General features: G+C 38.9%; 1 protein-coding gene across 9 annotated transcripts in view; it reads left to right on the top strand.

The window, feature by feature from the left end:
- MID1 (midline 1) overlaps positions 1-25,149 on the top strand; it is a 664,445-nt gene that overhangs the window by 481,610 nt on the left and 157,686 nt on the right. The window contains exon 1 of one of the 9 annotated variants that reach the window (XM_054676511.2): positions 7,054-7,398. The exons of 6 other annotated variants lie outside the window; for them this stretch is intronic. The gene's annotated coding sequence lies outside the window, so the exon portion shown is untranslated. Of the gene's footprint in view, positions 1-7,053; positions 7,399-25,149 lie in introns of those variants that run through there. 2 more of the 9 variants (XM_063804569.1, XM_054676516.2) reach the window with 2 other exon arrangements.

Below are 25,149 nucleotides of genomic sequence, written 5' to 3'. Positions count from 1 at the left end.
ATAAGGAAAGTGAGATAAAAGAATAAGAAGTAAAATGGTTAAATATGAAGGACAGTAACCAGCTATTCCTAGTCATACAAAAACCCACAAAAAATGGATTTAAATCAAGAATGATACCAATTAGGAATAAGAACAAAAGGTGGTTTTCGATTACTCTAATGAATTATTAAGGTGTCTTGGATATAGAATATTCATTCCTGGAGATCTAAAAGAATGTCCAAAACAATTTGGATCAGAACCGTCTATATGTATCTGTGGTTACATGTGGCAAAACTATCATAAGCCTTGAACAAATTAAAGCTGAAATGGTGGAAACAGGAAATGCCAATCAGGTCATATGTGTATGACGTGATCACATTACACTTGGGTTTCAGAATGGACCATTAGGCATATAATTTCTCTGAAGCTCTACCACGACTCTGGTCATCTATGGGCCAGATGATAATAAAACACTGCTAGTTCATAGGAAGTGACTTTAAAGACAAGAAATTGATTTAATAACCAGAGAGTATCTTTTTGTTTATTTTAAACTAATTTTAATTTTATCAAAGTAATACATGTTCAACATACAAATGTATGAAAGACTCTTAATGAAAAACATTAATCCCTGTCCCATCCCACTCCACCCTAGGGACAATCACTTTCAACTGGCAAATATCTCCTCTGCTATGTATCTCCATATTTCCCATAATATGCCTTTACTGCTCTTTCCTGGTTTATGAATTTTGGATATTATTCTTAACATTCTACATAGGATCAAAAAGGAATTAGCCCTCCTCATCCCAATACCACATTCTTCCAATATAATGGTGTCAGGAATTATGTTCACCTAGTAACACAGATCCCAAAACATTGGCTCAAACAAATCAGCAATTTATTTTTTCATAGAACATGAAGCTTAGGGCTCATTTGGAGGCTCCAAGATGTCATCAGAAATCCAAGATCCTTCTATCTTTTCTGTTATCCAGCGTTACTAGGTGTTCTGTCCTCGTCATTGTTACAGAAAGGCCCCAGTCCCTCAGACATTGCAACCATTCCTGGTGGAGAAATCCAGGAAGGGCAAAGAGCAAACAGTGTGTGTTCCCTTTAAATAGCTTTCCCAAAAGCCCTACATAGCACATAGCAGCTTCTATTAAAATTTCATAGGCCTACCAGACATGGTGGTGTGAGCTTGTAGTCCCAGCTACTTGGGAGGCTGAGGCAGGAGGATGGCTCGAGCCCAGGAGTTTGAGGCTGTAGTGCAATATGAGTGTGCCTGTGACTAGCCACTGCACTCCAGCCTGGGCAACACAGCGAGACCTAGTCTTTAATAATAATAATAATAATAACAATAATAATAATAATAATAGTTTCATATGATCACCTATACCTGCAAAGGGGGCTGGGAAATGTTCTTCAGCTGGGCACATTTCTGCCCCAAGTAAACTGAGGTTCTGTTGAAAAGAAGCAAAGGGAAGATGAATACTGGATTGGCTACCAGTAGTCTCTGCCATAATATCTATATCAGAAATCACTGCCAAGTTAAGGACTGTTCTATAACAATGCTTCCTTTTTTTGTGCATTCTTTTGTTTTGCCTGGAGTTAATAATAGCCTCACATATTGCTTATATTTATGTGTAACTATTTGCCCTCAAATGTTACCTATAGTATCATTTTTCCCCCAGAGTCCTAACTCCAGGACTCCTCCATCCTCCTGCTACAATTTAGATGGGGCCTTTCTAAGATGCTGCACACAACTGCATGATAATTATGTAGTTATTATCCTGGACTTTCCTTACTTCTTTTTATGTTGGTTCCTCTATTTTCTGGGTCCCATTGACTTATCTTTCTTAGTTTAACACTCTCATTTTGCTAAAACACATCTTTGAGTGGTTTCCAAAGAAAGAGTACATGGGATGCAAAAATGTTGAGCCTTGGTATGAAAACAATTGCATTATATTCTGACATTTGATTGATAGTATGACTTGGTAAAGAACTGTCAGCTAGAAATCACTTAATCTCAAAATTAAGTAAAATAGAGTTCTTAACTTCCAGCGTTGCAGTTGATAAGTACATAATAAATCGATTAGCAAAATTTCATTATTGATAAAGAAGACGGCCTTCTACTAATGGAGATTTTTAAATTATTAATATTATTATTAGTCACAACAACTCAGTAAACATTTATTGACTGACCACATACTCTGTGCTTGTTGTTGCAATGGATATACAAATGTTTGGGCATGGGCCTTGTGATGGTTTATGTGTTAACTTGGCTAGGCTGTAGTACCCACTTATTCAACCAAATGTTAATCAAGGTGTTGCCATGAAGGTATATTGAACATATATGGTGAATATCTACAATCAGTTGACTTCAGTAAAGGAGATTATCCTTGATAATGTAGGTGGGCCACACCCCATTAGTTAAAGCCTTTACAGCAAAATCGAGGTTTCCCTGAGGAAGGAGAAATTCTGCCTCAAGTCTACAGAGTCCGCACCTGCCAGCCTGCCCCATGGATGTCAGACTTGCCAGACCCCATAGTTACATAAGCCTGTTTTATGTTTCTCTGGAGAGCCCTGACTGATACAGGCAATCACTTAAAAAATAATTAATTTAAATAATTTTCCTCTTTAAATTTAAATAAAAAATTATAGTAAAAAATAAATGACAGAAATTGAAGAATTATTCTTGGGAAGTATGATATTATTGTATTGAAATGAAGTAGAAAGTTCAATTGGGAGTGGAGATTTTGACCACAGGAGGAGGATATAACAAGCCCTTGGTAAATTCATGCATAAACCGTTTTTGGCGGCTGAAGCAGGAGGATCACTTGAGCCCAGGAGTTCAAGACCAGCCTGGGCAACATAGCAAGACCCCCATCTCTACAAATTAGTAAAAAAAATTAGCCAGGCATGGTGACATGCACCTGTGGTGCCAGCTACTCAGGAGGCTGAGGTGGGAGAATCACTTGAGTCCAGACGGTTGAGGGTGCAGTGAGCCGAGATTATGCCACTGCACTCCAGCCTAGGCAGCAGAGTGAGACCCTGTTTCAAAAAAATTTTTAAAAAGTAATAAAGTTAAATGAAATAAAATAAAAATCTTAAAAATTCATGCATAAACCATTTACCAGATTACTCAAGGGCAGATAATGAAGAATCTGCTATATTTAATCTTAAGACAAACTAGATGCTGTTAAAATATTTCACCTTTAAAAGCATAGAATTATTAAATAGTAAGATTTAATTAACATTAAAAATGACATGATTTGCTTTGATTCCTTAATTTTCTAGTAAGGAAACAACAAGCTTAGGGTACATTTCTGACTACATAGATTTTTTCCCTTCTTTCCAGTGTTGGTCATCCAACACATTTACACAACAAGCAATAGCAATTGCACTGGGCACACTTCCCAATATATGAATTTATTCAAGCTGTGCAATTGTCCCCTGAGAAATCTTGGGCTTAGAGGTATCAACTGGCTTATCTGAGGTCTATTAGCCAGTTAGTGACCAAGTCAGCACAGAAAACTGACTCCAAGTCTTATTTGGCCCATCCTTGTGGTATGCCACATTGTTTCCCTTAACCAACTGAAAGAAACTAATTTAAGGAGTACCTGTACACAGGAAGTAGAAACTTTTTTCTCTTTTTGTGACTTTCTATAAGAATTATAGATGAGATTTTTTTTTCTAAGTGGGGACTCATGTTGTTGTCAACTTAAATTACCTTTACTAATCACTTCAAACACGGTATTCCGTAAATTTCCCTCTGTCCCGATAATAAAACAACTGGATTTCTGAAACCTCTGAGGGAGAATAAACATGCTCTTTTCATAGCTCCCAAAGTCTGTGCACTTGTACTGGGCACTGTCCAGGTGGCTGCATAGACAACTTCAGCTTGATTTTCATTGACTTTTGATGTGTCCTGACACACATTAAAATAACCTATGTGAAATTGCTGATATTCAGCCATTTTTTACTTACACAAACATTCATTCCATGTTCTTTGATCTATGAGATCACTGAGAGAGGTGGCACAAATACTGTTAGGTATCGTCCAAGGGCGCCACAGCAATGCCTGTCCATGTCTGAGTAGCGCTGCCTGTCCAGGACTATCCACCCAGAACCTATGTTAGGTTTGCTACAAGGTCTGTTAATAACCAAACCCGCACATAACTAACAAGATTATCGACTAGGCTGCTTTTTTTGAAGAAGAGCTTTCAAAACTTCCAACATCCCTTCAGCTAATATTTGCAAACATGTTTAATCACAGATTTGGGAACAGAACATCTGTTCGTTTGGTAGAGCAAGCTCTTTTACTCATTTCACCTTTCTTTTCTTTTTCCCTTCCTTCCTTCCTTCCTTCCTTCCTTCCTTCCTTCCTTCCTTCCTTCCTTCCTTCCTTTCTTCTTTCTTTCTCTCTTTCTTTTCTTTCTTTCTTTCCTTTCTTTATTTTTTTTCTTTTTTTTCGGGGTCTTATTTGTCGCCCAGGCTGGAGTGCAGTGGCACAACCTAGGCTCACTGCAGCCTCGACCTCCTGGGTTCAAGTGATCCTCCTGTCTTAGCTCCCCAAGTACCTGAGACTACAGGCACACACCACCATGCCCAGCTATTTTTTTTTTTTTTTTTGTAGAGACAGCGTTTCACCATGTTGCCCAGGCTGGTCTCAAACTCCTGAGCTCAAGCGATCATCCGCCCTCCTCAGCCTTCAAAAGTTCTAGGATTACAGGCGTGAGCCACCTCACCGGGCCTCACTGTTTCTAATAGGTGGATCAAATCCTCACTCAATGAACATTCTCCAAAGGACCATTTATTTCATTCAGAATTTTAAACATTTCCATTTGTTTATTTGTAAATGAAAAAGACTTTGTGTATCCCCACCTTTCATTTTTTTTAGAGGTTTTCTGAAACATGGAGGCAGCATATTTTATGGCACTGTGTTAGTTCAGGCTGCTATAACAAAATACTGTACCTTAGACTGGGTCATTTATAAACAACAGATTATTATTTCTCGTAGTTCTGGAGGCACGTAAATCCAAGATCAAGGTGCCAGCAGATTTGGTGTCTGGCGAGGGCTCTCTGCTTCATCAGTGGCTCCTTGTTGCTGTGTCCTCACATGGCAGAAGGGGCAAATAGGCTCTCTGAAACCTCTTTTATAAGGGTATTTTGCTTTAAGGGCATAGAAGATGGAAGGGATTAATTTTTCTTGGGGCATTTGGGGAAATCACGAATGAGTGGTGACATTTGAGATTGTTGGATAGTTGGTGAGTGAGTCAAAGGAGAATAAAAATGGAAGGAATATTAAAAGGGCTCAGTCCTTGAGAGAGGAAATCCCAGCTCATATTTACCTTTGAGGTGATGAAAGCAGAAGGCAGACGCAGTTGTAGCTTCTACTGAAGGTGATAAACAGATGTGCCATGGGATTAAGCTCCAGTATTTAATGGCAGGAGCCCTGGGTAGCTTCCTGTGTCCTGTGGCTGGGGCATACCTAGGGCAGGGATAGACGCAATATTTCTCAAAGTAAATCAGAGTCCTTTGTCAGTGGGATAAAATGCTGATTCTCAGGCTCCTCAGCAAACCTACTGAATCAGATTATTTTCGTGCAGGGGCCTGGAGATTTGCATTTTTAACAATCTCCCCAGAGGTTTCCTTGCGCCCTCCAGTTTAAGAACCACCCTTTCAAAGCGTGATTTCATCACCCAGGAGATATTTGGTAATGTCTGGAGACATTATTGGTCATCACGATTGTGGGGGTGCTACTGGCATCTAGTGTGCAGAATCCAGGGATGCTGCTACACATCTTACAGTGCACAGGACAGCCCTCACGACAAAGAATTATCCTGCCCAAAATGTCAATAGTGCTGAGATTGAGAAATCCTGAACTCCATCATATGAAGGGCTCTCAAGGAAAAGTACAAGAAGTGGACTGAAGTCAGTTTGTGTCACTAGGTGGCTCCTTAGGCTACTCAGGCAGGGGGCTAGCATTATGGGCTTCCAGGCCCAGTTATCGGACCACCAAATTTTCACAGAACTGGGCAGAGCTCACATGTATTGAACCCATGCAGCTGACACTCCTGAAGCCACCAATGCATTATTTGCTAAGTAATTTTTTTTCCTCTGATACCAACACATTTAAAATCTTTATTGAATTATCGTCACAAAATTGCGGTCATTTCTTGGGGGAAAATATGCCATTAGTTCTACACAAAGTACTCTTTGCTCAACTTGCACTTTCTTGAAATCCAGAAGGTAGATTTACATTAAAATCATGTTGGCTAAGAGTTGAAAAAAGTTATTGCTTATATGGAGTTAAGAAAGCAAACTTTGGAAATTTTTTTTGGTCTGAGTTTGTTTCTAAGAAGCCAACTACTTCTCCAGCTCTCCTGCAATCCTGCCAAGGTGATGTCCAGCTTGTCCCTGTTAATAAGTTCAACAGATCAACCCTGTAGGGAAGCCAAACCATAGAGAAAGGTGGATGCACTAAATTTTTTTTTTCTGAACAAAATGTCAGTGTGTATTGTTCTATGACAATAGTGTTATTTGAAATTATGCCTCGGGCCCTCAGTAGGTAAAGATTCTTGTTCATTTGCTGCATTTCAAAAAAATTGTGTGCACGTTCCCATTAAGATTTATTTTTCTTAAATTGAATATACAGTTAATCTATATGCAGATGAGGTAGGTAACACCCTCCTTTCTGGATTGTTCGTTTTAGTTAAGGTGTTACTCATAACAATTTGGTTTCCTTTCCAGTCTTTTGCAAAAGTAGGGCTTCAGTGCAAGATATCCTTTTAAAAATACCCTTGGGTCCTGAGTGTTGAACTTTTCTGGCTGAAATAATTTTGCACCTTCCAAATGTTTTAATGCTGTTAGGGAGCTCTTAAAATGCAAGGATTTAAGGCCCTTAGCTAGTTAAGCTTTTAGCAGAACTAGCGCTGTTAGATAAGAATAGAACTCATCCTTTACTTTTGGAGCTTTGGACATTGTTTCCAGCTGCTTCCAGTCATTTGAATCCCGAAAGCGCCCCTAATCCTCGCGGAGGCAGCCTTTCTGGCTCCCAGGACCCACCCCCTTGCTTCTGATTGGCGAAGCTCCTCCGCGGCCCAAGCCAGCCACCTACAACGTCTCTGAGAACTGATTTGAAATAAGAGCCAGGCGGTCCTCGCTTCCCTGCGACCGACTTTTCATAGGCTGGGGGAGAAAAGGTTGAGAAACTTGACATTGTCTCGGGCAGAGTGCATGTAGCAACAGATCAAAGAAAAAGAGGACGAAAACGTGCTCTTTGCTGCCCGTAGATTTCGCCGGGTTGCTTTTGTCTTGGGGGCTCCTGTCGGGTTCGGTGTTTCCGCTCTGAAGACTGCGACGCGGGCTCCGATGCAGCTCGCTCCCTGCCGGATGGGTCATGGGATTCTAAACATGAGGCAGGTAAGCTCAGGCGGTTGCGCTGGCGGCGGAGGGGGCGGGCGCCGCCCGGGACCCCTGCGACGTGTTACTCCGGAGAGCTTGCTGGGTTAGCAGGCGCCTGGCCATAGTCGATGCGTTTGGCGGAAAGACGGGGCTGCATTTTCCTAAGACAACCAAAGAAGCACATTTTACCTGAGCCACCCCGGTCTGGTCCTCGCCACCCGCCCCCACTTTTGCCTCTAATTGTGGTTGATGTCAGGCAGTCGTTGTAAAGGGCTTACAAGCAGTTTGTAGAATATATGTAAATCAATTCCAGTTTGCGGCCGCTGGAATGTATCGTGCAGGATGTATCTCGAGCTTTTAGTGCCTCTACCCTATGCTTTGGGCTAGAATAAAGACAGCTGAATGTCCTGAAAAAGAATTTCACGGGGCCTCTTATCTCATTTTGGTTTCGCATTCTGAGCACTTACTGTGTTTCTGGCGGAGAAGGCGGAACCAGCTTGAAATGAGCACAGACAGTCCTTCCAGAAAAATGCAAATTTGTTTTTCTGTTCTAGCAGTTTGGAAACTGTATTGCTTCTGGACGTGAGAAGGCAGCCCTGAAAGTAGTGAGCGGAGAAAGGGCTGGGGGATTACTTAAATGAGTCTTTGAAAAGAATTCTAAACCAACAGCTTCTTCTGTGGCTCTGGGGCATGATGATAAAATTCCTTATCAGTCCAGGAAGAGGTTTATAGCTTTGCTGTTAAGCAAGAAAAGGAAAGAAAAAGTGGATGTAGGAAGCCAAGGAGAGGGTGTGATTTACAACTCAATCAAAGTTATGGAAGAATTTTATGTCAATATTTAAATATCAAGAACAATACTCATATAAGGAGAAAACAAGGCTGGAAAAACATGCCAATAGGCTGGAAGGGCAGGGATTTCAAGAGGAATGCTATTGCTTTTACCAGCTCTGAATAAATCTGGGTGGGAAAGTTAGCATCTGTATCGCAACCGGAAAAGCTCTTCACTTTTTCTTCTAAGTGGGTTGGGTGCTCGCCACCCTGCACACTTTGGGGGAAGTGAGCTTTCCATTTAAGAGCGCAGGGGAGGGGTTTCGAACTTTCTGTCCCTTTCCCACAGCCTTGGGAGATGAAGCAGAGCCCCCTTCGAATGGTCAGCGCAAACCCTCCGCCTTCTTGCCCCCTCGCTTGTTCGCTCAGCAAGCAGGCTTGGCAAGTTTCAGTGAGTGCAGAAAAACACTTGCGGAGGAGCAAGTGCCGTCTGCTTGCAATGAATTGCCCTTGCCTTGGTAGGGACTGTGGGGCGGACGCTCGTTTTCTTTAAGTTCTGCAAACTCACAGTCCAACCTCATACTGTTAATGTCTACTAAAGTGGGATGAGGAAAAGGAAGGAGAAGGGTAATTGGAAAGGATTGAAAAGGAAAAAGAGGAACGCAAAACATTTTTGACAAAGGTCCTTAGCTGGAACAAAGAAGTTATTTGATCCTGTGCAGAGCCACCTGTCCTCTCCTCCGTGGTGTCTGAGCTCAATTTCCAGAATCCCTGTTCCCACACAATTCCTCAGGAACCATGGCAGTCTCCGTGCCTTATGCCTAAGGTTTGCTTCCCCCAGCTTGGAATGGTTTTTCCCATGCCTAGTTTGTTGTGGCATTTACGTGAAGTTGGAAAACAGCCCAGTATTGAAGTTTTAGGGGTACAAGTACACATATAGTGAACCCCTTAGTTATTTAATGAATGGGCAACTTTTCATCTCACAGCTATGTATGTCTACTAATTTTTTTGGCCTGTTCAGAACTTGAAAAGAGGGTGGGATGGAACAGGGGAGGAGATGAAGGAGAGAAACAGGATCATTGTTCATCCAAAGAACGAGGACAGTTTCCAGAATCTAACATGTTGTTCCACTGCAGTCAGAACAAGAATGTAGGGAGGAATGAGATGGCGGTGTTATTGGCATGGGTTAATCCCTACTTTATTTGAGTTTCTCTTGGGGAAACCTGACTGTTGCATCCAGGCAGGGTGAATCGAATTCACCAGCCAATTTGTCATCTCAGCCCGGCAGCTCCAGCTGGATTTACAGGGTTAACTATCAAACAGACCTGTGTGTCATCAGCTCAGCAATGAAATTGGATCTCTTTGCTGATGAGTGATCTGTCCCTAGGGCTGCACAAATGTTGTACACTGGTGTGGCAGCCCAGAAGAGACCCCTGCCTGCCACTGATAGCCAGAAATTCTGGGTAGCCAGAAATTGCCCGCAGAATTAGAAGGCTGTTTGCCTAGCTATAAGATTCAGAGGGGTTTGGGCTTCTGCCAGGTTGGCAGAAAAGGAACACTCCTGAAGCCACCACTTCAGGTCTAGAAGGATAGTATTCTTTGAGGGTTCCTAAGGCCACGGCTGAGTTAGGCCAAAGAAAAGTGTAAATCTGATTCACCTTGATCAGGAAGTAATTTTAAAATATGTGCCAACTTGTCTCTGCCCTCTGATCATAAACGGGAAACTTTTATGAACCTTCCTTGAGAAGGAATTTGCTCTGTTCCCAGGCAAAAGGAAAAGCATGGCCACCTGTTCTAGAAGCCTGGCCAAAAACAACAGGTTTGCCTGTGGCATTCCCGCAACTGCATATATCCTCCCCACATGGCAAGCCACCCATTGTCCCTACACACAAGAAGAACAAATAGTTCATTCTTGAGCTGGGGGAAAAATCAGATTCTCTAGGCAAAATTGCCTACTAGACATATTTTGTGTTTTTAACTCCTGATAACTTTAGAAAAAAAACTCTAAGGGAAGAAGGTGCATGATGTATTTCTGATCTACTAAAACAAAGTAAGTCTCGTAGCTGCTAAATTCTTGCAAGGCCAGGATGCTGCTTTTTCAAGGAAGCCGTGAATCTGTTTGGTTAGCCCGTTCTGCATTCTTTAGATTGGAATTAAAATGCCCAAGGACATCTGGCTTAATAATGAAAGTCTTCGTATTAATCTTTCCTCTGAGGATTAGAAAGTCCTTTACAAACACGATCTATTTATTCTCTGCCACATCCCCAGGAGAGAACGAGGTGGCAATTTGATCCTCATTGAACAAATGGTGAGACGAAGGCAGAGAAAGGTTAAATATAAAGAGACACAGCAAGTTAGGGGCAAGTCTGGGGATGAATACTCACCCACCCAGAAAGACTACCTGTGCAGGTTTAGGATGTCAAATGGCATTCTAGGGATTAAAACAGAATCTCTCTTACGGCATTCTTTTTCTTATCATTCTGTAACTGGCAAGTATATTGTGTCCCAAGTATGTTGTATGGTTTCCTTCATTTGAAAGTCCAGACTCTTAACAGTTCAAAAGGCAGTTCTGTTCTCATTTCTCCCAACATTGAGATCAGGCAGCTTTTATGAAATCTAATAGAAAGATACAGTAACTAACTGGAATTTTAAATATGCATCTGAGAAATGTTCCCTTTCAACAGATGTTTTAAGTTTTTGCGCATGGTTTATAGAGCTCAGTGTCTTCAACATATGTTAAAATTTTAATTTCTTCTCTGCTATCTCTCTTTCAGCAAATGTTATAAGACTTGCTGTCAGTTTAAAGATCCTTGTTGGTCATTTTGAAATAATTTTTTTGAGTCATGTTTTTAGTTCGCTTGGCTGTAGACCGCATAGGCTACAAGCAAATCCGTTAATTGGTAGTTGCATGTTATCCACAGACATTCCAGCAAGTTTTAAGGCTAAGTGCATATGTGGATGTCTCCTGGCTTTGATCGTTTGTGTGGTAAATAGACATCCAAGGTAGCTATGGCAACCTGGGCTGTGCGTTGGTGAAAGGGGGGGATTTAGTTACTGGACAAAGAGTAATTTGTTTGATTAGAAAAAGGTAGGGGCAAATCAGGACATTTTTAACCCACATGACTTGAGGATCCCAGTTCAATCAAATCATTTGGATTTTTCTCAATAGGCAAAAAGAAGTAATGGCTAAGCGCACCAGAGTATCTTGCAGACGTAATTTAATTCTTTTTAAACAAGTGGTTGCTACTTTCCAAAAGCAATTTATACAATGAAAAGGAAGTACAATATATCATATAAATATCATCAATATCCCTATTGTACTAAGTATGAACGTTTTTATTTTCAGAACTTGATGGGACTTTGAAAGACCAGGATCTGATTAGAGGTGTGCATTTCAGTTATCTACCTGCAGGGGTCAGGCTTGAAGTTCCCGTGGTCGGAAGATCAGGCAGCGGACTTCACTGCAGGGAGCCCGAGGCAGAGTCAGAGAGAATTGCTCTGCTTATTTGGAACAATTAGTTAGCGATTCTTTAATCTTGTGACCAAAGCTACTATGAAAATGAGTTCATTCAAGGAAGAGAATATCAAATACGCTGTGATTAAAGAAAGGGCGATAAAGCCAGGTCAAACAGCAATCTAATCTCCGTTTACATGTAAGGCAGTTTATCGGGAAGATTCTGGCTCATTATCAACTCCTTTGATTTCACACAAAAGTGAGCTCAGCGGTTTTGTTTTAGAAACTTGTTTGCCCAGTTTTATGAGCTGGCATGTTATAAAAATTTCTTTAAACTAAAAAGGACACAATATTAGGGAGCCATCTGGATCCGAAATATTTTTCCCCCTCTGGAGGAAAATATTCCATTGACACAAGATCAGGATGGTTAATGGCCTCCAGGAGGTCAGGTGATAGTAGGAGCACAGAAAATTGAGGCGCAGAACAAAATGCCAAGAGGGGACTTTCCTGAAAAAACAAACCAGACCAAAAAAAATAACTTACCTGCTTTGCGCTATGAAAGAGAGGTTCTGAGTAAACATGGAAGAGGTGCTGATCATTTGTAGTACAAGTGGATGTTGAAGGTCTTATATTCAGTCCAGTGTTTATGATGAATATAATATAAAGGCTGTCCTTCCTTTCTTATATCATTCAATGACATTTACTGAGCACTCACAGAATTAATATATTCTGCCACATTATACGTGATTATTAATGTGCCAGGGCACTTTCTGGGTTCCAAATATGACTTTGGTAAGGCCCCTGCCCTCAAAGAACTTTTGATCTGGTGTACAATTTATTGTACCAGTAGCATAATGTAGGTTTTTCCATGGTCAAAATGGCTGCTCATTAATATCTATATTTGTATGGGTAGGGATCCACTTGAAAAACTGATGGTATCCAAAACCTTACTGAACTTAGGAGACTTGAGAAGTGATTTGTAATTGTGAAATTTAGTTGATTTTTAGCCCACATGTCCATTTGTAGAAATTTATGACTTCTTACATAAAGCAGATTTCTCATAATTATTAAATAGTAATTTATTTTTCTCAATAGAGAAAAGTAACTCATAGGTAGTCCCCAATCTAGGAATACTTTATGTTTTAGGAGTTTGTTGTTTGAAACCCAGAGCATTTTCCAGCGAAAAATAATCAATCTGATTAATGTGAGATCAAGTTCTGAGTTTTGAGGACATGCCACTGTGTTATACAGGATGGAAACAGAAGGAGAAAGAATTGGCATACTTTTGGTAATAGGCCAGTCATGGCAATATTTGAAATAGGAAGTTCGTACTAGTTTTCACCTTTCTTTCTCCATCCTTCTGATGTCTTCTGGTCTCACTGGGGCATCTCCCCCAGGCCTGTCCTAATATATAGTGAATTTATAATTGTTCATCTTCCCACCCTTCCCTTCCCCACCTCCAAACCACTCTCCTGTTTCCTTTAGTCAATGGTCTCTACCACATGGCAGGAGAGAAGTAATATGGGTGAGCCAAAGCTCATGACTCTTATCCCTTTAACCCTTAGGATGAATCTTTAATTGGGGAAATTTCAAGCAGTGGAGCCTGGAGCTACAAAACACATGATTTTCCTTTCAGGGACAATATTTGGGGGCAGGGCCATGCCTTTGGCAGACAGAACTTGCTGGTGTGTCTGCCCGTGGGTCAGACCTCTTCATTTGTTCTTTCTCAGCATCCTGCCTGAACTTCTGGACCCACTAGGGTCTTTGTGAGTAACAGCCAGGGAGCCACAGGCCCCCAGTTGAGAGGGAATTATGGCGTTTGTGGGTTTGGGTTGTTTGTAAGTATGCTCTTTGTATGCTGAGCACTGTCTGCTTGGATTACAATAAATGGAAAGAAAATAGCTGTAGCATCCTCTTATCCACACGAGTATTTGAGTTGGTGTATATATTTCTACTCGTTTGTCTGCTTATCTTGGAACTGAGTTACTCCAGAGCAAGAGTCACATATTAATTACCTTTGAATCCCCAGACCCAAGCCCAGTGTCTGGCACACAATAAGAATCATTAAGTGTTCTACAGGCGCATGCTGGGTGAATTTTAGTAAAAAAGAGAATGGAAAATGCTCCTTAAAATCTGAAGGGATATGAAGAAGAAAGGGCATTAGAAAGGTCCGGGAAACAGCAAGGACTAAATAGATCAGTAGTAGAGAAAATTAACATAGGTTATGATTACTGAACTATATGTATATGGTTTTATATATATATAGTCCATTTATATACACATAAATAGTCTCTCTCTGTCTGTCTGTCTCTCTCTCTATATATATATATATACATATATATATACGTATATATACGTGTATATATATATATACATATATATATACATATATATACGTATATATATATATACACATATATATATATATATTCCATTCAGTTGTGTTCTGGGCAAGAACACAACCCAAAACATGGTAAGCAGCTTGGCTTATCTTCTGTTTGATTGTTCTGCAGAAATGATTACGAAATGGGTCATGCCCTCCAATAGCTCAAAGCCTAATCGCCAAGATAGAATCTGCTGCTTTCTCTCATTGAACCCAGCCTGATAGTTTAGGCCTTAGGTCCATGTGCAGTTGTTTAATTTTGCAGGTGAGTGGCATGCCCAAGGTTACTCCAGAACTGAGATAGCGTGTCTGAGAGAAGACTGAAGCCTTCTCCATGTAGATGGTGGCCACATTTTTCATAGTGAAGTTCAAGATTTGTGCCAGACAAAGCATTTTCATTGCTGGTAGGTGTAACAGACCAGAAGTTATAGTTAAAAATGACAAAATAGAAATTTCAGGGACATTTAATAGTTTATGGAAACAACAGGACTAATATATTACCAAAGGGTCTATGCGGTAGACTGTGGTATCTGTCCTATGTCAAGTTTTGGAGTGTTGCTTTGGTTGTGTGTATTTAGAAGTGGTCTTCCCCAAACAATTCGGAGGAAGGGGGATGTTACTGGGAAAATGGAATTCATTGAATGCCCTGCTGAGTTAATAATAAGTAGATGAATGGCCAAATAAAGCAATATATAGATGGACGGCACCACCAAATATTATTAATAGAGATTTATTTACTTACATAGGATCAAGTCTTGTGTACGAAATACATTAGGAATCCAGACTAAGAATACTGGTTAAAGTTTAGCATTTCTGGGTTGACATTTTAGCACAAGAAACACTTTACCCTCCATCTGGGAGCAAGGTATGAGGGAGACTTAGGTTCTACACCTAGAAGCTAAGTCTTCTAGACTCCCCATCTCATTCTCTTTTGTGACTGTACCACATGCCTTCTACTAAGATATAATTTGGATGTTTTCAGGTCATGTGCTATAATTCAATATGCTAATAAATTCCAAGGCAATTTGAATGGAATGTTGGTTTATAATGAGGCAACTCAGGAAAGACTACATCATCTTTAGTGGAAAATACTGTCCAAAAAATCCAAATAGTTAAATGATCTTATATTTGGGTTTTGTGCTTCTTTTATGTGTATATTCTTTGCTCTGATTTTAGTTAAGTATGAAAATGTCACACAGCAAAAACTAGGAGGATTATATTTATATAAAAGAAAGTTTAGGGAATGAGATGAGTCATTTAGCCCATGAATTAATCAGCTGTGCTTTGAGGAAATAGTGCAGGAAGGTAAAATGGAACAAATAGACGAGAGAAGAAAGCGTGACTTCTTTTAGTCAACATATGATGGGGAAAGCGGTAGAGAAAAATTGGCTATTTGGTGAGTGATTCAGTTGAGTTCCTTTTCAGTGGTCAATGTTTAAAGTGAAATCCTAATGAGATTGTTGCTGCCCTTTTTGTACGGCTCTGACTAAAAGAGGGAAAACAGTCATAATAATTAATTGAGAGGGGTATGACTTTCTGAGTAGATAAAAACATGATAGACTATTAGATAATGAATATTTATTGCTTGATGCTTCTCAGTCTGGAAGAGACACTTTCTGAATATTTCTCCGCTTTCTAACATTTCAGCTGTCAGAATTGAATGGTTCACATATAAACTACATTGTTTTGGTTTAACTAACAAAGAGTGATAAGACATGAATTGTTTGTGACAGCCCCGAACATTGATAACAGAAGACATTAATGCCTGCAGACACAGCCTACATGGTAAAAATCTGGAAACAAAAATGCTTATTATGTTAGGCCATCGTGCTTTGACCTAGTTTTGCTTTTCTGCTTGGAAATTATGTCAATATTAGTTACATCATCCCTTCGGATGAGCAATTCCACATTCTTGTTTATTTCAGTGTCATATTATTAGTTTTTGTATATTTAGTTCTGACCTCTGAGGAGCCAAACTAATCCTCATTGACTTGCATTTTCGTTTTGAAATGAGACTTCTGCATGATAAAGAGAGAGGATTTTATGTATTAACAAAACAATCTAAGATGCCTCTTCAAAGGCATTCATTTCTCCTTGATCCGGAGCTACTGCCCTCTTGAAGGTTCCTAGAGGCCATCCAGTTTTCTGCTGATCAGAATTAGTCTTTTTTTCTTTGTCTTATGGGGATGGAATAGATTACTGGGCCTAGAACTGCCATAGTTGAATAACAAAAAGTAAAACTGTGAGGCTGACGGGACATTTCCCAGCCCATCATCCTTAAATTTGCCCTTTTCATGTTTCTGCTTTACTTCTTCATCCAGCAGAAACGGGCTTAGCATATTTTTCCCATTTAACATTTTTATTGAATACTTTTCAAAATGAATTATTTCCGCAGTTGATTTCGAACACATTTTTTTCTGTCATTTAATACTTTATATCACTAGAGGAAAGAACCATTTAATTCTTTCATACATTTATGAATTCTAATCTTCAAAGAGTGTGAGTTCTTCAAGTGATCAACTTACATCAAATTTACAAGTATAATTTACTACCAAAAGACCTTGAACGCTTTTTGGTGCACATGTTTTGGCATTCCTTATTAACAAATGTAATCAGGCAAAAGCCCACAAGAATATGTATTCCTGGTTCCTCTTTAAAAATGTACCATTTGCTCTTATTTTCTAATTAAGGCTTTGAAGGTTAAAAATCCCTTTGTTGTTAGCTCCTTTACAAGTCTCCTGCCTGAGTGCAGAAAACATAAGAAGGGAGTGTCCTCTTCAGAGCATAACCAAACCAACTAAATTTTAACCAGGTAAATTGTTGATTAGCATTGGATCATGTAAAGAAACAGTATGAAAGTAATTGAGATAGGCACAACTCCTAATTGTGTGATCCCAGGGGGCTTCAAACATTGTTTGAAACATTCACCTCAGAGATTATATTCCATGTCTGATCCTTATGCTAATTTGAATACTAGGATCCTGAAGAAAAACTTTATAGGATTTCTTGAGTCCCTAATTGGTATGTAAACATCGTCATTCCCAAGCTGCCCAAAGTTGTGAATTATAGTATACCATGTGTCTCCTGTTGTGATATCAATTTCTACAGCAATTTTTCTGCTTGTTGTAGGCAAATGTAAATATATTTCCCTCCTCTTACACAAATAGTGGCCTTTCACATACATTATTCTTCACCCTGGCTTTTTTCTGCTTTAGAGTATACCCTAGAGATCTTTCCATAACAGTCCACAGAGAGCTTCCTCTTTAAAAACAAAACAAAACTGCGTATCATTGCACTATGACGATGTACCATAATTGATTTGACCCTTCCCCTACTAGTCACGTGGAGTGTGTCCAATATTTTGCCATTAAAGCAATGTGCACTGAAAAACGTTGTGTTCATCAGTTTGTATGGGGCGGATGTATCTGTATTAAAAATCCCCAGAAGTGGGATTGCTGGGCCAAAGGGCAAATGCAGTTTCTAATTTTGATAAATAAATAACATTGTCGCACTGCCCCAGAGCCTCATCAATAGAGAGCATTGTCCAACTTGTGCACCTTTGCCTATCTGATATCTGAAAAGCGGCATCTCTGTGTAGCTTTGCATTCTCTTCTGAGTGACGTTGAGTGTCTCTGCATGTGTTGAAGGTCTATTTGCATTTCTTGTGCAATGTCTGCTCATATCCTCTGTTTAGAAAAACAAAAAGAAGGCCGGGCGCGGTGGCTCACGCCTGTAATTCCAGCACTTTGGGAAGCCGAGGCGGGCGGATCACGAGGTCAGGAGAACGAGACCATCCTGGCTAACACGGTGAAACCCCGTCTCTACTAAAAATACAAAAAAATTAGCCGGGCATGGTGTTGGGCACCTGTAGTCCCAGCTACTTGGGAGGCTGAGGCAGGAGAATGGCGTGAACCCGGGAGGCGGAGCTTGCAGTGAGCCGAGATCGCGCCACTGCACTCCAGCCTGGGCCAAAGTGCGAGACTCAGTCTCAAAAAAAAGAAAGAAAGAAAGAAAGAAAATGCCAGGTCTAGTACAACGATGTTTGATGGGTTTTTTTGACAACGATAAAACTACTATTTAGTAAGAGAATCACTCCAGGCAGTAGACTTAGAAGCACACTGTCAGAGACCCTTGAGTAAAGACCCTAACGTGCCACATCTTAACTCTGTGACCTTGGGTTGATTCCTTAAACTTCCAAAGTTTCCTCACCTGTAAAATTGAAATGATGTGGACAACTCACAGGGTTTATAGAATAATCACCAAATGAAGGATTATATATATAAATGATATATAAAGCACTTAACAGAGTATTGGTTACATACTAGGCACTTAAAAATGTTAGGTTAACTTCTCTTTTTTTAGGTACAAACTTAAGGTTTCAGAGAAGGCTGGGTTTTATGGACATTTCTACTTCTTACCCTCTGAATGAATACACATCCACCCACACAGAGGCATGTAAATATACACATATGTACACACGGTGGAATAATGTCTGAAATGGCTGTAATGATTCAAAAGCATCTCTTTAGACAAATGTGTGTGTGTGTGTGTATGCACGTGTGCATGTATATGTATAAATATCCCTGTAATGTAAGAAAACTAATTTGTTGCTAAAAATGTACCCTTTTCAGACAAATTATCCTAATATGCTAAAACAACACCAAATAGTATTAAATGGACATGATCACTTATCACTACCTTTCATATTATAATCCAAAAAAGCATTTTTTTCTTCATCTATCTTATTCTTTACAACAATTAAACTCTTTTACAATGTTACACACCTTATACTTACAGCTATACCTAGAAATAAAATTACACTTATACTCATGTTTATGTATTTCTGTCTTTAAAACAAAAAAATAAGCACAGCAGTAAATACAAAAGGTAGAAATGGAAAAAAAAATGCATTTTAGAGGGCATGGTGCTAAGGGTTGCCACTACTGAGGGCTGAGAATATAACACTGACCAACTCTACCACTGTGAATGAGACCATTTGGGTGATCTTGTTTCCCAGGGCTGTGTTGTTACAGAAACATAACTTTAAAAATTGTATTTTGAAATAATTACAGATCCATAGGAAGTTGCAAAAAAATGTACTGGGCAGTCTGCACCCTTTACCCACCCCTTACCCCATCCCTAACCCCCAGAAACCAGTAATCATCTGTTCTCCATCTCTATAATTGTGCTACTTCAAGAATATAAACGTAATCATACAGTATGCAATTGTTTGAGATTGACATTTTTTCCCGCTCACTTAATTTTCTAGACGTTTGTCCAAGTTGTTGCATGTATCAGTCGTTTTTTCCTTTTTATTGCTGAGTAATGTTCCTTGGTGTGGATATATGACAGTTTAATCATCAACTTGTTTAAGGACATTTGGGTTGTTTCTACTTTGGAGCTATTACAAACAAAGTTGCTATGAGCATTTGTGTGTAGGATTTTGTGTGACTGTAAGTTTGCATTTCTCTGGGATAAATGCCCAGGAGTGCAATTGCTGGGTCATATGGCAAGTACACATTCAGTTTTGTAAGAAACTGCCAAAGCGTATTGCAGAGTGGCTGAATCATTTGACATCCCCACCAGAAATGTATCAGTGACCCAGCTTTCTCTGCATCCTCCCCAGCATTTGATGTTGTCCCTGTTTTCATTTTAGCCATTCTGGTAGGTGTGTAGTGGTGTCTCATTTGTATTGGTTTTCAAAAAGTGCAGAAGATACTTCATAATCCAGTTTGGGTGTGTTCAATACCTCCCAGGTAAAATTCTCACACATAATATGGGCCTATCTTGGTACATGACTGAATTGTCAAAAATATCTATGATTGCTGCCTTTTTTGTTGAACCTTAACTGAAATATTGAGAGCAAAAAAGAAACTGTGTTGTGCAAAATATATCCGAACATTAGACTGGGCTTCAATTTATACTCTGAGACACTCAGAGAATTGTTACTTGCTCAAGACATGGCAGATGCACGCCCCAACACCTAACTTCACTTTAGGAATAGACACATTAGGTATCAGGAAAAATTGCTAAGACTATTTAAATTCCTCTCCCCTTTTCCAACATATTCCATTGCCTTTGCATTTGCATAAATTAAATAGGGGCATGATCTGTCTTCATTGTCAATATACATGTAGATGTGTGTAAATCTACAAACATACATATACACAGACATACATACACTGGCTCTGTGGGCGTCAATCCCAAATGTTCCCCAACATCCAGTCTAGATTCTCCCAGGTCAGGATTTCTCAACTTTGGCACTATTGACATTTGGGGTTTCATAATTATTTGTGGGGCTGTCCTGTGCACTGTAGGATGTTTAGCTGTATCCCTGGCCTTAAGCAACTGGATGCCAGCAACACTCCCATGCCCCCAAAGTGTGACAACCAAAAATGTCTCAGCACATTGCAAAATGTCTACTGGGGGCAAAATAAACCTCCCTTTGAGAATCACTGGGGTAGACAGAAGAGAAGGAGAATCTCAGGCTTCAGGTTACCTCACTGGGTTTGCTGAAACTTGATAAGAATCTCCTTACCAGCGGGGATCAGGTTTTGGTGCCCACCTGTTCATTTCTGATAACTACCAATCTCTAAATCTGTTTCTGCAAGTTATGGCTGAAGATTAGTGGTTAACAGAGAACGATATCAGCCTTTGTTTCTTAAAGAGCTTATATTCAATGCTTTAAAATACAAATTGGATCTGGCACTGTTGTGGTTCACACCTGTAACTCCAGCACTTTGGGAGGCCAAGGTGGGAGGATTGCTTGAGCCAGGGAGTTTGAGACCAGCCTGGGCAATATACTGAGACCCCATCTCTACAAAACAAATAAAAAATTAGCCAGGCCTGGTGGTGCAAACCTGTAGTCCCAGCTACTTGGGAGGCTGAGACGGGAGGATCGCTTGAGTCTGGGAGGTCAGTTCTGCAGTGAGCTAAGATGGCACCACTGCACTCGCCTGGGACCTTGTCTCAAAAACAAAACAAAACAAAACAAAATAAAACACAAATTGAACACACATAATTGAAAAGCAAACTTCATGCATACCTGGTTTTGTTTTACTTTTAATGATGTTTTATCACTTATATTAGATATCATGATTATTTTAACAGATATAAAATTTAATAGGTAATGAAATACCTCATAAAATAGGGTATATCTCCATATGCATAGAGAATTTTATAGAGAAATTGGCACAATTCCTGGATCTTCCTCTGATTCAATGTGTTTATCTTTGAATTCTAATAGGTTTTAAAAGACATTTAAAGAATTGCAAAACAGGCAAAGGAAAATATGATAGTGTTTTATAATTTAAATTATGTCTACATGGCAACAATAATTATTATATAAATTATAGAAAATGTTATGTATTTTTTAACTTTATAAATTTACCCCTACTTGATAAATAATATATTTTGTATTTATTACATTTGGTATATAAATATATTTCTACTTTAGAATTAAAATAAGGTGAAAATAGTTATTGTTTGAAATACTGTTAAGTTGCATATTCTTATCTGTATTAGAATTAAAATATGTATCTTATATTTATATATAAATTACAAATTACCTGAAAAAAGAATAAATTATAACCGCATGTAAAAATAAAATATTCCTGTATCAGTTGTGCAATTTAAATTCCGGTTTTAGTTTTCATTCTTTAAGTTGTTACATTTGGAAGATTTGGATAGTAGTTATCATGAACTCACTGTTATCTATGGCTCTGACAGTAAAATACGCCATTGAGTTGTACTGCAATATGAATCTCCCGGGAACGCTAAGCCAATTCAGAATGAGGCATTCCTTTCTCAGGAATAGAGATTTATAAAGTGACCGGAGGTATCACTATTTCTAGAGGAAGGTGCACCTTGAAGTATTCTCATTCTTTTCTATGCATTTATGATCCCAGCCTACTAAACTCAAGCAGCACTTCAATACAGCAAAGCCTCTTGGAAGTATATGAGTTTAATAAGAAAATTTATGAAGAAAAAATACACTGAAATGCAGACTGACCCCCAAAATAATAGGATACTTTTTAAAAAATGTATTAGTTTCATAGCATGGCAAATAATACTCAAAAATACTTTGAAAATGGACATTTTAAAAATGCCCAAAGGGTTTAGTAGATTATGTTGAGAGAAGGCATTGGAGGAAGAAACATTATAGTCATAAGAGCCAGGAAAATGATCCTCCTTTGTTTATAGGATTACAAAGAGGAATTTTAACTTCTAAAGTGAAAATACAAATTACTTGTGTAGGCTAAAATCACCCTTCTTAGAGAAAATGGTACAAATTTTCTTCATATACTTTATGTTCCTCCAGAAAGTCTCTGTGAAGTGGTAACATTATAACTGCATGCATTCTCCTGGTGACTTCATTTAAAGTCTGTGATGTAGTAACATCATGCACACTTCCCTTTCCTACAGAGCCCTTATGTTCTCTATAGACCAAGAGGTTAATTAATTTTTAGAGTTATATAGCAAAGAGTTGCCAGAACCCCAAATAACATATCTCTAATTTCCAAAATTGCCTGACAAACTATATTTTAAAGAAGCCATGTTATTCTTAGGATAAACCTAATAATGTCACTTTAATCCCCAGTCATGCTCATCTTTGCCTTTCTTCCAATATGTGCAAGGAATATATAAGGTGACCTTTTAAGGTTACAGTATCTTCTTACAAATTAGAGTTGATGCACTGAGGTTATAACAGCAGCTGAGCATTCTCAAAAGCTGCAGATTGAGCCGACAGGCAGATTAGCAAGTACATAAAATGTTAGTAGAGAAAAAAAATAGACTTCAATTTTTTGGCAATCCTGTTAAACAACTCTGTGAATAAGTCTTTGAAACTTGTACAGTGGAAGGTTTGAATTTTCCTCAATGCCTAGCACAAAACTTACCTATCTGTTGCATATGTGCATTGCTGAATTAATTAATGGAAAGTAACATTTTAAAATGTAACCTTGGTTATTTGGGATAAAATGGCACTTCCATGTAATGGAATGTCATAACTGAAATTGTAGGGATTTTCAGATACTCTAGCTGGCACTAAATCTCATCAGAGCCCTTCAAGTTATAACATAAGATAGCATATTCAATATGAGAAAATATTTAATTGTCAGCCTTAAAAATGTATATAGCAGAGGCAATCCCTTTTTTTTTCTGACAACAAAGCCTTCTAAAAGCTTTTCAAACTATACAGCTTTGAGATTTATAACTTTGAACCAAGAAAACATAATTTCAAGAAATGAAGAGAACTTCTGATTAATTCTAGTCTAAGGCAGTGAAGTCCTACTAGATTTTAAAGTATTATATTCTTCATAATTAATGTCAAGATAGGTTCCTCCCTGTGGCTCATTATTTTCTTGTAAAAAGTACATACTGCCTGTGTTTTTAAATTTCAGGTTTTCTCATGCCGCTCTTGTCTAATGATCCAGCAAGTTCAGGCATATAATACTTTTGAAGAATCTATATTTAAAGACTAATTATTTATGCATGTGTGTCTATGTATTTTGAAATATATATATTTCAAAAGACTGTTTTTAGACTTTGGCTCAAATATTTTTTTTTAAGGAATATAATATTGAATATCTGGACAGGTTAAAAATCTCCAACATTTAACTATAAATGTTAACTAATGCTTTCCTTTTCATTTGTTAAATTGCTGCATAAATGCTTTAAAAAGTATGTTACCGTTGGCATTAAGACATCATCTCTTTTACTTACCAAAGTGCACCAATCTTTGGGATTGAACCATTGTAGCTGCTTTAAGCCAAAATTCTCCCCAGCCGGGTTCCTTATCATCACCCTTGCCACAGAATCTATATCGTTGAGAGTTAAAGATCTTTGGTCTCAAACCTTATCCTGGTTGAATTCCTGTCATATCACCAGCAACCCCTTTCTAATGGCCCCCAGGAATGCTAGCACAACAGGGGATCTTCAGGAGGCTCATTCCAATGAGAGACATCATTTGCAGTGACAAAGTTTGTCCTTAGATGAAATCTGTATCTCTCTCTCCCTATAGCTTTTACCCCTGTTTGGCCCCCTCTCTACAACACAGAACACGTGCAGTTACTCTGTTCTCTGACAGCTCTTCAAAGACAAAGCTAACATGGCCTTCTGGGGGCATTTTTTCCAGGTTAAATATGCCCAGATGTGCTTGATTTGGACTCTATCCTTTAGGATCAAGCCATGTTAGTAAGTACAAATGTCCAACATTTAAAAGAACTGTTCATAAGAGAGACTCACCAGATTAGAGGAAAGAGATACCATTCAGTTTCTAATACACAGTGACCTTAATGCCACTATTTTAAGCTCTCTCTGCCTGGATTGTAGAGACTTTGCCTAGTTTACCTCTGGAATAGAAATTCTGAACCTTTGCTAGTGAGTGAGCAATAACAATGATGACAGACATCTAGCTAGATACTAAGAAAAAAAGTCATGAATGACCAAAGTGTGAATTTTGTTTCTTTGCTTGTCTGATACCCCATGGCTATTTGCAATATCTTATTGTCATGTGCTAAAGGATTTAGGATATTAATCAAAGAGAAAAGGGGTTCTAAGATGGAAGAAAAGACAAAAATGTGGGCAGATAAGTAGGAAAAGAAGGGGATGAGGATTCAGGAGCTTTTTCCCGGTACTTGGAAAGTTGAAGGCAACTTAAATCATTTTTAATAATTTAAGAAATATCATTTTTCATTTTTATATAAAATACTAAAAGTCTGGAAAATATATAGGCAGGCACAGTGTGTTGGCAATATGCTGTTTACAGGTTGGCAAAACAAGCCAGTGTCTAATGAAAAGGAAGGTTGCGAAGAGCTTAGATCTGAAACTGAGAGGCATGTCTTGTTCCACACCTCGAGAAACACTTGGCATATACCAGGTGCTCTGTAAATATTTGCTTAGTAAATGATAGAATGAGCATGTGGTGGCAGAATGATGCCTTACATGGCATTACCCAGACTCATAGGCATCCCTAGGGACTGTAAGAAAAGTTTGTGGGCTTTTTTCAGCGTTTTGAAAAACTCAGAGGATATTGTATAATTACTTTTTCAATGATTGTTTTATCAAATACTTCTAAACCTGAGGATTTATGAAGTTAAAAGTGAAAAGGTTTTTTAAAAAATTTTATGCCAAATGAGAGAAGCCAGTCACAAAGGGCCACATA

The sequence above is a fragment of the Pan troglodytes genome, chromosome X, assembly GCF_028858775.2.
Source record: "Pan troglodytes isolate AG18354 chromosome X, NHGRI_mPanTro3-v2.0_pri, whole genome shotgun sequence".
Taxonomy (NCBI): Eukaryota; Metazoa; Chordata; class Mammalia; order Primates; family Hominidae; genus Pan; species Pan troglodytes.
This window is presented reverse-complemented; position numbering and strand designations above follow the sequence as displayed.